Raw genomic sequence first — 13,043 nt, 5'->3', positions numbered from 1 at the left:
CTTTTATAGGCTGCTCCGACACTGCTCCCACTGGGCCTTTTATAGGCTGCTCCGACACTGCTCCCGCTGGGCCTTGTATAGGCTGCTCCAACACTGCTCCCGCTGGGTTTTTTACAGGCCTCTCCGCCACTGCTTCCACTGGGCCTTTTATAGGCTTCTCTGACACTGACTCTCGATCTGCCGCTGGGCCTTTTATAGGCATCTCCGACACTGCTCCCGCTGGGCCTTTGTAGGCCGCTCCGACACTGCTCCCGCTGTGCCTTTATAGGCTGCTCCGACACTGCTCCTGCTGGGCCTTTATAGGCTGCTCCGTCACAGCCCAAGCTGGGCCTTTATAGGCCGCTCCGACATTGCTCCCGCTGGGCCTTTTATAGGATGCTTCGTCACTGCTCCCACTGGGCCTTTATAGGCCGCTCCGACATTGCTCCCGCTGGTCTTTTTATAGGCTGCTCCGACACTGCTCCCGCTGGGCCTTTTATAGGATGCTCCGACACTGCTCCCACTGGGCCTTTATATGCTGCTCTGACACTGCTGCCGCTGGGCCTTTTATAGGCCGCTCCGACACTGACACTCGAGCTCCCGCTGGGCCTTTATAGGCCTCTCCGACACTGACTCTCGAGCTCCCGATGGGTCTATTATAGGATGCTCCGACACTGCTCCCACTGGGCCTTTTATAGGCCTCTCCGACACTGCTCCCGCTGGGCCTTTTATAGGCTGCTCCGACACTGCTCCCGCTGGGCCTTTTATAGGCCTCTCCGACACTGCTCCCACTGGGTCTTTTATACGCTGCTCCAACACTGCTCCCGCTGGGCCTTTTATAGGCCACTCCGACACTGCTCCCGCTGGGCCTTTGATAGGCTTATCCTACACTGCTCTCGCTGGGCTTTTTATAGGCTGCTCCGACACTGCTCCCGCTGGGCCTTTCATAGGCCTCTCCGACACTGACTCTCGCTGGGCCTTTTATAGGCTTCTCCGACACTGCTCCCGCTGGGCCTTTTATTGGCTGCTCCGACACAGCTCCCGCTGGGCCTTTTATAGGCTGCTCAGACACTACTCCCGCTGGGCCTTTTATAGGCCTCTCCGACACTGCTCCCGCCGGGCCTTTATAGGCTGCTCCGACATTGCTCCCGCTGGGCGTTTTATAGGCTGCTCCGACACAGCTCCCGCTGGGCCTTTATAGACCGCTCCAACGCTGCTACCACTGGGCCTTTATAGGCCTCTCCAGCACAGCTCCCGCTGGGCCGTTATAGGCCGCTTCGATACTGCTACCGCTGGGCCTTTATAGGCCCCTCCGACATTGACTCTCGCTTGGCCATTTGTAGGCCTCTCCGACACTGCTCCCGCTGGGCCTTTTTAGGCTGCTCCGAAACAGTTCCCGCTGGGCCTTTATAGGCCGCTCCGACACTGCTACCGCTGGGCCTTTATAGGCCTCTCCGACACTGACTCTCGCTGGACCTTTTATAGGCCTCTCCGACACTGCTCCCACTGGGCCTTTTATAGGCCGCTCCGACATTGATCCCGCTGGGCCTTTTATTGGCCTCTCCGACACTGCTCCCGCTGGGCCTTTATAGGCTGCTCCGACACTGCTCCCGCTGGGCCTTTATAGGCTGCTCCGACACTGCTCCCGCTGGGCCTTTATAGGCTGTCCGACACTGCTCCCGCTGGGCCTTTTATAGGCTGCTCAGACACTACTCGCGCTGGGCTTTTTATAGGCCGCTCCGTCACTGCTCCCGCTGGGCCTTTATAGGCTGCTCCGACACTGCTCCCGTTGGGACTTTTCTAGGCTGCTCCGACACTGCTCCCACTGGGTCTTTTATCGGCCTATCCGACACTGCTCCCGCTGGGCCTTTTATAGGCTGCTCCGTCACTGCTCCCGCTGGGTCTTTTATCGGCCTCTCCGACACTGCTCCCGCTGGGCCTTTATAGGCCAATCCGACAGTGACTCTCGAGCTCCCGCTGGGCCTTTATAAGCTGCTCAGACACTGCTCCCGCTGGGCCTTTTATAGGCCGCTCCGATGCTGCATCCACTGAGCCTTTATAGGCCGCACCGACACTGCTCCCGCTGGGCCTTTTTAGGCTGCTCTGACACTGCTACCGCCGGGCCTTGATAGGCCTCTCCAGCACAGCTCCCGCTGGGCCGTTATAGGCCGCTTCGACACTGCTACCGCTGGGCCTTTATAGGTCTCTCCGACATTGACTCTCGCTGGGCCTTTTATAGGCCTCTCCGACACTGCTCCCGCTGGGCCTTTTTAGGCTGCTCCGAAACAGTTCCCGCTGGGCCTTTATAGGCCGCTCCGACACTGCTACCGCTGGGCCTTTATAGGCCTCTCCGACACTGACTCTCGCTGGACCTTTTATAGGCCTCTCCGACACTGCTCCCGCTGGGCCTTTTATAGGCCGCTCCGACATTGATCCCGCTGGGCCTTTTATAGGCCTCTCCGACACTGCTCCCGCTGGGCCTTTTATAGGCTGCTCCGACACTGCTCCCGCTGGGCCTTTTACAGGCCTCTCCGACACTGACTCGCGCTGGGCCTTTTATAGGCCTCTCCGACACTGCTCCCACTGGGCCTTTTATAGGCTGCTCCGAAACTGCTCCCGCTGGACCTTTTATAGGCTGCTCCGTTACTGCTCCCACTGGGCCTTTATCGGCTGCTACGACACTGCTCCCGCTGGGCCTTTTATAGGCCGCTCCGACACTGCTCCCGCTGGGCCTTTTATAGGCTGCTCCGTCACTGCTCCCGCTGGGCCTTTTATAGGCTGCTCCGACACGGCTCCCACTGGGTCTTTTATAGGCTGCTCCGACACTGCTCCCGCTGGGTTTTTGATAGGCCTCTCCGACTTTGCTACCGCTGGGCCATTTATAGGATGCTCCGACACATCTCCCGCTGGGCTTTTATAGGCTGCTCCGACACTGCTCCCACTGGGCCTTTTATATGCTGCTGCGACACTGCTCCCGCTGGGTCTTTTATAGGCCTCTCCGACACTGCTCCCGCTGGGCCTTTTATAGGCCTCTCCGACACTGCTCCCGCTGGGCCTTTTATAGGCTGCTCCGACACTGCTCCCGCTGGGTCTTTTATAGGCCTCTCCGACACTGCTCCCACTGGGCCTTTTATAGGCTGCTCCGAAACTGCTCCCGCTGGACCTTTTATAGGCTGCTCCGTTACTGCTCCCGCTGGGCCTTTATAGCCTGCTCCGACACTGCTCCCGCTTGGCCTTTTATAGGCCGCTCCGACACTGCTCCCGCTGGGCCTTTTATAGGCTGCTCCGTCACTGCTCCCGCTGGGCCTTTTATCGGCTGCTCCGACACTGCTCCCACTGGGCCTTTTATAGGCTGCTCCGACACTGCTCCCGCTGGGTTTTTGATAGGCCTCTCCGACACTGCTCCCGCTGGGCCATTTATATGCTGCTCAGACACTGATCCCGCTGGGTCATTTATCGGCCTCTCCGACACTGCTCCCGCTGGGCCTTTTATAGGCTGCTCCGACACTACTCCCGCTGGGCCTTTATAGGCTGCTCCGACACTGCTCCCTCTGGGTCGTTTATCGGCCTCTGCGACACTACTCCCGCTGGGCCTTTTATAGGCCGCTCCGACACTGCTCCCGCTGGGCCTTTTATAGGCTGCTCCGTCACTGCTCCCGCTGGGCCTTTTATAGGCTGCTCCGACACTGCTCCCGCTGGGTTTTTGATAGGCCTCTCCGACACTGCTCCCGCTGGGCCATTTATATGCTGCTCAGACACTGATCCCGCTGGGTCATTTATCGGCCTCTCCGACACTGCTCCCGCTGGGCCTTTTATAGGCTGCTCCGACACTACTCCCGCTGGGCGTTTATAGGCTGCTCCGACACTGCTCCCTCTGGGTCGTTTATCGGCCTCTCCGACACTACTCCCGCTGGGCCTTTAATAGGCTGCTCCGACACTGCTCCCGCTGGGCCTTGTGTAGGCTGCTCCAACACTGCTCCCGCTGGGTTTTTTACAGGCCTCTCCGCCACTGCTTCCACTGGGCCTTTTATAGGCTTCTCTGACACTGACTCTCGATCTGCCGCTGGGCCTTTTATAGGCATCTCCGACACTGCTCCCGCTGGGCCTTTTATAGGCCTCACCGACACTGCTCCCGCTGGGCCTTTTATAGGCTGCTCCGACACTGCTCCCGCTGGGCCTTTTACAGGCCTCTCCGACACTGACTCTCGCTGGGCCTTTTATAGGCCTCTCCGACACTGCTCCCGCTGGGCCTTTAGAGTCCTCTCCGACACTGCACCCTCTGGGCCTTTATAGGCCGCTCCGACACTGCTCCTGCTGGGCCTTTTATAAGCCTCTCAGACACTCCTCCCGCTGGGCCTTTATAGGCCTCTACGTCACTGCTCCTGCTGGGCCTTTTATAGGCCTCTCAGACACAGCTTCCATTGGACCTTTCTACGCTGCTCGACACTGCTCCCGATGTGAAGTTTATAGGCTGCTCCGACACTGCTCCCACTGGGCCTTTATAGGCTGCTCCGACACTGCTCGCGCTGGGCCTTTATAGGCTGCTCCGACACTGCTCCCGCTGGGCCTTTGTAGGCCGCTCCGACACTGCTCCCGCTGTGCCTTTTTGGCTGCTCCGACACTGCTCCTGCTGGGCCTTTAGAGGCTGCTCCGTCACAGCCCAAGCTGGGCCTTTATAGGCCGCTCCGACATTGCTCCCGCTGGGGCTTTTATAGGATGCTCCGACACTGCTCCCACTGGGCCTTTATAGGCCGCTCCGACACTGCTACCGCTGGGCCTTTATAGGCCTCTCCGACACTGACTCTCGCTGGACCTTTTATAGGCCTCTCCGACACTGCTCCCGCTGGGCCTTTTATAGGCCGCTCCGACATTGATCCCGCTGGGCCTTTTATAGGCCTCTCCGACACTGCTCCCGCTGGGCCTTTTATAGGCTGCTCCGACACTGCTCCCGCTGGGCCTTTTACAGGCCTCTCCGACACTGACTCTCGCTGGGCCTTTTATAGGCCTCTCCGACACTGCTCCCACTGGGCCTTTTATAGGCTGCTCCGAAACTGCTTCCGCTGGACCTTTTATAGGCTGCTCCGTTACTGCTCCCGCTGGGCCTTTATCGGCTGCTACGACACTGCTCCCGCTGGGCCTTTTATAGGCCGCTCCGACACTGCTCCCGCTGGGCCTTTTATAGGCTGCTCCGTCACTGCTCCCGCTGGGCCTTTTATAGGCTGCTCCAACACTGCTCCCACTGGGCCTTTTATAGGCTGCTCCGTCACTGCTCCCGCTGGGTTTTTGATAGGCCTCTCCGACTTTGCTCCCGCTGGGCCATTTATAGGCTGCTCCGACACATCTCCCGCTGGGCTTTTATAGGCTGCTCCGACACTGCTCCCACTGGGCCTTTTATATGCTGCTGCGACACTGCTCCCGCTGGGCCTTTTATAGGCCTCTCCGACACTGCTCCCCCTGGGCCTTTTATAGGCCTCTCCGACACTGCTCCCGCTGGGCCTTTTATAGGCTGCTCCGACACTGCTCCCGCTGGGCCTTTTACAGGCCTCTCCGACACTGACTCTCGCTGGGCCTTTTATAGGCCTCTCCGACACTGCTCCCACTGGGCCTTTTATAGGCTGCTCCGAAACTGCTCCCGCTGGACCTTTTATAGGCTGCTCCGTTACTGCTCCCGCTGGGCCTTTATAGCCTGCTCCGACACTGCTCCCGCTGGGCCTTTTATAGGCCGCTCCGACACTGCTCCCGCTGGGCCTTTTATAGGCTGCTCCGTCACTGCTCCTGCTGGGCCTTTTATAGGCTGCTCCGACACTGCTCCCACTGGGCCTTTTATAGGCTGCTCCGACACTGCTCCCGCTGGGTTTTTGATAGGCCTCTCCGACACTGCTCCCGCTGGGCCATTTATATGCTGCTCAGACACTGATCCCGCTGGGTCATTTATCGGCCTCTCCGACACTGCTCCCGCTGGGCCTTTTATAGGCTGCTCCGACACTACTCCCGCTGGGCCTTTATAGGCTGCTCCGACACTGCTCCCTCTGGGTCGTTTATCGGCCTCTCCGACACTACTCCCGCTGGGCCTTTTATAGGCTGCTCCGACACTGCTCCCGCTGGGTCTTTTATCGGCCTATCCGACACTGCTCCCGCTGGGCCTTTAATAGGCTGCTCCGACACTGCTCCCGCTGGGCCTTGTGTAGGCTGCTCCAACACTGCTCCCGCTGGGTTTTTTACAGGCCTCTTCGCCACTGCTTCCACTGGGCCTTTTATAGGCTTCTCTGACACTGACTCTCGATCTGCCGCTGGGCCTTTTATAGGCATCTCCGACACTGCTCCCGCTGGGCCTTTTATAGGCCTCACCGACACTGCTCCCGCTGGGCCTTTTATAGGCTGCTCCGACACTGCTCCCACTGGGCCTTTTATAGGCTGCTCCGACACTGCTCCCGCTGGGTTTTTGATAGGCCTCTCCGACACTGCTCCCGCTGGGCCATTTATATGCTGCTCAGACACTGATCCCGCTGGGTCATTTATCGGGCTATCCGACACTGCTCCCGCTGGGCCTTTTATAGGCTGCTCCGACACTACTCCCGCTGGGCCTTTATAGGCTGCTCCGACACTGCTCCCTCTGGGTCGTTTATTGGCCTCTCCGACACTACTCCCGCTGGGCCTTTTATAGGCTGCTCCGACACTGCTCCCGCTGGGTTTTTATCGGCCTATCCGACACTGCTCCCGCTGGGCCTTTAATAGGCTGCTCCGACACTGCTCCCGCTGGGCCTTGTGTAGGCTGCTCCAACACTGCTCCCGCTGGGTTTTTTACAGGCCTCTCCGCCACTGCTTCCACTGGGCCTTTTATAGGCTTCTCTGACACTGACTCTCGATCTGCCGCTGGGCCTTTTATAGACATCTCCGACACTGCTCCCGCTGGGCCTTTTATAGTCCTCACCGACACTGCTCCCGCTGGGCCTTTTATAGGCTGCTCCGACACTGCTCCCGCTGGGCCTTTTACAGGCCTCTCCGACACTGACTCTCGCTGGGCCTTTTATAGGCCTCTCCGACACTGCTCCCGCTGGGCCTTTAGAGTCCTCTCCGACACTGCACCCTCTGGGCCTTTATAGGCCGCTCCGACACTGCTCCTGCTGGGCCTTTTATAAGCATCTCAGACACTCCTCCCGCTGGGCCTTTATAGGCCTCTACGTCACTGCTCCTGCTGGGCCTTTTATAGGCCTCTCAGACACAGCTTCCATTGGACCTTTCTACGCTGCTCGACACTGCTCCCGATGTGAAGTTTATAGGCTGCTCCGACACTGCTCCCACTGGGCCTTTATAGGCTGCTCCGACACTGCTCGCGCTGGGCCTTTATAGGCTGCTCCGACACTGCTCCCGCTGGGCCTTTGTAGGCCGCTCCGACACTGCTCCCGCTGTGCCTTTTTGGCTGCTCCGACACTGCTCCTGCTGGGCCTTTATAGGCTGCTCCGTCACAGCCCAAGCTGGGCCTTTATAGGCCGCTCCAACATTGCTCCCGCTGGGGCTTTTATAGGATGCTCCGACACTGCTCCCACTGGGCCTTTATAGGCCGCTCCGACACTGCTACCGCTGGGCCTTTATAGGCCTCTCCGACACTGACTCTCGCTGGACCTTTTATAGGCCTCTCCGACACTGCTCCCGCTGGGCCTTTTATAGGCCGCTCCGACATTGATCCCGCTGGGCCTTTTATATGCTGCTGCGACACGTACTCTCGCTGGGTCTTTTATAGGCCTCTCCGACACTGCTCCCGCTGGGCCTTTATCGGCTGCTACGACACTGCTCCCGCTGGGCCTTTTATAGGCCGCTCCGACACTGCTCCCGCTGGGCCTTTTATAGGCTGCTCCGTCACTGCTCCCGCTGGGCCTTTTATAGGCTGCTCCGACACTGCTCCCACTGGGCCTTTTATAGGCTGCTCCGTCACTGCTCCCGCTGGGTTTTTGATAGGCCTCTCCGACTTTGCTCCGGCTGGGCCATTTATCGGCTGCTCCGACACATCTCCCGCTGGGCTTTTATAGGCTGCTCCGACACTGCTCCCACTGGGCCTTTTATATGCTGCTGCGACACTGCTCCCGCTGGGCCTTTTATAGGCCTCTCCGACACTGCTCCCCCTGGGCCTTTTATAGGCCTCTCCGACACTGCTCCCGCTGGGCCTTTTATAGGCTGCTCCGACACTGCTCCCGCTGGGCCTTTTACAGGCCTCTCCGACACTGACTATCGCTGGGCCTTTTATAGGCCTCTCCGACACTGCTCCCACTGGGCCTTTTATAGGCTGCTCCGAAACTGCTCCCGCTGGACCTTTTATAGTCTGCTCCGTTACTGCTCCCGCTGGGCCTTTGTTGCCTGCTCCGACACTGCTCCCGCTGGGCCTTTTATAGGCCGCTCCGACACTGCTCCCGCTGGGCCTTTTATAGGCTGCTCCGTCACTGCTCCCGCTGGGCCTTTTATAGGCTGCTCCGACACTGCTCCCACTGGGCCTTTTATAGGCTGCTCCGACACTGCTCCCGCTGGGTTTTTGATAGGCCTCTCCGACACTGCTCCCGCTGGGCCATTTATATGCTGCTCAGACACTGATCCCGCTGGGTCATTTATCGGCCTCTCCGACACTGCTCCCGCTGGGCCTTTTATAGGCTGCTCCGACACTACTCCCGCTGGGCCTTTATAGGCTGCTCCGACACTGCTCCCTCTGGGTCGTTTATCGGCCTCTCCGACACTACTCCCGCTGGGCCTTTTATAGGCTTCTCCGACACTGCTCCCGCTGGGTCTTTTATCGGCCTATCCGACACTGCTCCCGCTGGGCCTTTAATAGGCTGCTCCGACACTGCTCCCGCTGGGCCTTGTATAGGCTGCTCCAACACTGCTCCCGCTGGGTTTTTTACAGGCCTCTCCGCCACTGCTTCCACTGGGCCTTTTATAGGCTTCTCTGACACTGACTCTCGATCTGCCGCTGGGCCTTTTATAGGCATCTCCGACACTGCTCCCGCTGGGCCTTTTATAGGCCTCACCGACACTGCTCCCGCTGGGCCTTTTATAGGCTGCTCTGACACTGCTCCCGCTGGGCCTTTTACAGGCCTCTCCGACACTGACTCTCGCTGGGCCTTTTATAGGCCTCTCCGACACTGCTCCCGCTGGGCCTTTAGAGTCCTCTCCGACACTGCACCCTCTGGGCCTTTATAGGCCGCTCCGACACTGCTCCTGCTGGGCCTTTTATAAGCCTCTCAGACACTCCTCCCGCTGGGCCTTTATAGGCCTCTACGTCACTGCTACTGCTGGGCCTTTTATAGGCCTCTCAGACACAGCTTCCATTGGACCTTTCTACGCTGCTCGACACTGCTCCCGATGTGAAGTTTATAGGATGCTCCGACACATCTCCCGCTGGGCTTTTATAGGCTGCTCCGACACTGCTCCCACTGGGCCTTTTATATGCTGCTGCGACACTGCTCCCGCTGGGCCTTTTATAGGCCTCTCCGACACTTCTCCCGCTGGGCCTTTTATAGGCCTCTCCGACACTGCTCCCACTGGGCCTTTTATAGGCTGCTCCGACACTGCTCCCGCTGGGCCTTTTACAGGCCTCTCCGACACTGACTCTCGCTGGGCCTTTTATAGGCTGCTCCGACACTGCTCCCGCTGGGCCTTTATAGGCTGCTCCGACACTGCTCGCGCTGGGCCTTTTTAGGCTGCTCCGACACTGCTCCCGCTGGGCCTTTGTATGCCGCTCCGACACTGCTCCCGCTGTGCCTTTTTGGCTGATCCGACACTGCTCCTGCTGGGCCTTTATAGGCTGCTCCGTCACAGCCAAAGCTGGGCCTTTATAGGCCGCTCCGACATTGCTCCCGCTGGGCCTTTTATAGGATGCTCCGACACTGCTCCCACTGGGCCTTTATAGGCCGCTCCGACACTGCTACCGTTGGGCCTTTATTGGCCTCTCCGACACTGACTCTCGCTGGACCTTTTATAGGCCTCTCCGACACTGCTCCCGCTGGGCCTTTTATAGGCCGCTCCGACATTGATCCCGCTGGGCCTTTTATAGTCCTCTCCGACACTGCTCCCGCTGGGCCTTTTATAGGCTGCTCCGACACTGCTCCCGCTGTGCCTTTTACAGGCCTCTCCGACACTGACTCTCGCTGGGCCTTTTATAGGCCTCTCCGACACTGCTCCCACTGGGCCTTTTATAGGCTGCTCCGAAACTGCTCCCGCTGGGCCTTTTACAGGCCTCTCCGACACTGACTCTCGCTGGGCCTTTTATAGGCCTCTCCGACACTGCTCCCGCTGGGCCTTTAGAATCCTCTCCGACACTGCACCCTCTGGGCCTTTATAGGCCGCTCCGACACTGCTCCTGCTGGGCCTTTTACAAGCCTCTCAGACACTCCTCCCGCTGGGCCTTTATAGGCCTCTACGTCACTGCTCCTGCTGGGCCTTTTATAGGCCTCTCAGACACAGCTTCCATTGGACCTTTCTACGCTGCTCGACACTGCTCCCGATGTGAAGTTTATAGGCTGCTCCGACACTGCTCCCACTGGGCCTTTATAGGCTGCTCCGACACTGCTCGCGCTGGGCCTTTATAGGCTGCTCCGACACTGCTCCCGCTGGGCCTTTGTAGGCCGCTCCGACACTGCTCCCGCTGTGCCTTTTTGGCTGCTCCGACACTGCTCCTGCTGGGCCTTTATAGGCTGCTCCGTCACAGCCCAAGCTGGGCCTTTATAGGCCGCTCCAACATTGCTCCCGCTGGGGCTTTTATAGGATGCTCCGACACTGTTCCCACTGGGCCTTTATAGGCCGCTCCGACACTGCTACCGCTGGGCCTTTATAGGCCTCTCCGACACTGACTCTCGCTGGACCTTTTATAGGCCTCTCTGACACTGCTCCCGCTGGGCCTTTTATAGGCCGCTCCGACATTGATCCCGCTGGGCCTTTTATAGGCCTCTCCGACACTGCTCCCGATGGGCCTTTTATAGGCTGCTCCGACACTGCTCCCGCTGGGCCTTTTACATCCTCTCCGACACTGACTCTCGCTGGGCCTTTTATAGGCCTCTCCGACACTGCTCCCACTGGGCCTTTTATAGGCTGCTCCGAAACTGCTCCCGCTGGACCTTTTATAGGCTGCTCCGTTACTGCTCCCGCTGGGCCTTTATCGGCTGCTACGACACTGCTCCCGCTGGGCCTTTTATAGGCCGCTCCGACACTGCTCCCGCTGGGCCTTTTATAGGCTGCTCCGTCACTGCTCCCGCTGGGCCTTTTATAGGCTGCTCCGACACTGCTCCTACTGGGCCTTTTATAGGCTGCTCCGTCACTGCTCCCGCTGGGTATTTGATAGGCCTCTCCGACTTTGCTCCCGCTGGGCCATTTATAGGCTGCTCCGACACATCTCCCGCTGGGCTTTTATAGGCTGCTCCGACACTGCTCCCACTGGGCCTTTTATATGCTGCTGCGACACTGCTCCCGCTGGGCCTTTTATAGGCCTCTCCGACACTGCTCCCCCTGGGCCTTTTATAGGCCTCTCCGACACTGCTCCCGCTGGGCCTTTTATAGGCTGCTCCGACACTGCTCCCGCTGGGCCTTTTACAGGCCTCTCCGACACTGACTCTCGCTGGGCCTTTTATAGGCCTCTCCGACACTGCTCCCACTGGGCCTTTTATAGGCTGCTCCGAAACTGCTCCCGCTGGACCTTTTATAGGCTGCTCCGTTACTGCTCCCGCTGGGCCTTTATAGCCTGCTCCGACACTGCTCCCGCTGGGCCTTTTATAGGCCGCTCCGACACTGCTCCCGCTGGGCCTTTTATAGGCTGCTCCGTCACTGCTCCCGCTGGGCCTTTTATAGGCTGCTCCGACACTGCTCCCACTGGGCCTTTTATAGGCTGCTCCGACACTGCTCCCGCTGGGTTTTTGATAGGCCTCTCCGACACTGCTCCCGCTGGGCCATTTATATGCTGCTCAGACACTGATCCCGCTGGGTCATTTATCGGCCTCTCCGACACTGCTCCCGCTGGGCCTTTTATAGGCTGCTCCGACACTACTCCCGCTGGGCCTTTATAGGCTGCTCCGACACTGCTCCCTCTGGGTCGTTTATCGGCCTCTCCGACACTACTGCCGCTGGGCCTTTTATAGGCTGCTCCGAAACTGCTCCCGCTGGGTCTTTTATCGGCCTATCCGACACTGCTCCCGCTGGGCCTTTAATAGGCTGCTCCAACACTGCTCCCGCTGGGCCTTGTATAGGCTGCTCCAACACTGCTCCCGCTGGGTTTTTTACAGGCATCTCCGCCACTGCTTCCACTGGGCCTTTTATAGGCTTCTCTGACACTGACTCTCGATCTGCCGCTGGGCCTTTTATAGGCATCTCCGACACTGCTCCCGCTGGGCCTTTTATAGGCCTCACCGACACTGCTCCCGCTGGGCCTTTTATAGGCTGCTCCGACACTGCTCCCGCTGGGCCTTTTACAGGCCTCTCCGACACTGACTCTCGCTGGGTCTTTTATAGGCCTCTCCGACACTGCTCCCGCTGGGCCTTTATCGGCTGCTATGACACTGCTCCCGCTGGGCCTTTTATAGGCCGCTCCGACACTGCTCCCGCTGGGCCTTTTATAGGCTGCTCCGTCACTGCTCCCGCTGGGCCTTTTATAGGCTGCTCCGACACTGCTCCCACTGGGCCTTTTATAGGCTGCTCCGTCACTGCTCCCGCTGGGTTTTTGATAGGCCTCTCCGACTTTGCTCCCGCTGGGCCATTTATAGGCTGCTCCGACACATCTCCCGCTGGGCTTTTATAGGCTGCTCCGACACTGCTCCCACTGGGCCTTTTATATGCTGCTGCGACACTGCTCCCGCTGGGCCTTTTATAGGCCTCTCCGACACTGCTCCCACTGGGCCTTTTATAGGCCTCTCCGACACTGCTCCCGCTGGGCCTTTTATAGGCTGCTCCGACACTGCTCCCGCTGGGCCTTTTACAGGCCTCTCCGAAACTGACTCTCGCTGGGCCTTTTATAGGCCTCTCCGACACTGCTCCCGCTGGGCCTTTTATAAGCTGCTCCGTCACTGCTCCCGCTGGGCATTTTATAGGCTGCT

The sequence above is a fragment of the Pristiophorus japonicus genome, unplaced genomic scaffold (genome assembly GCF_044704955.1).
Source record: "Pristiophorus japonicus isolate sPriJap1 unplaced genomic scaffold, sPriJap1.hap1 HAP1_SCAFFOLD_199, whole genome shotgun sequence".
Classification (NCBI taxonomy): Eukaryota; Metazoa; Chordata; class Chondrichthyes; family Pristiophoridae; genus Pristiophorus; species Pristiophorus japonicus.
Note: the sequence above shows the minus strand (reverse complement) of the source record.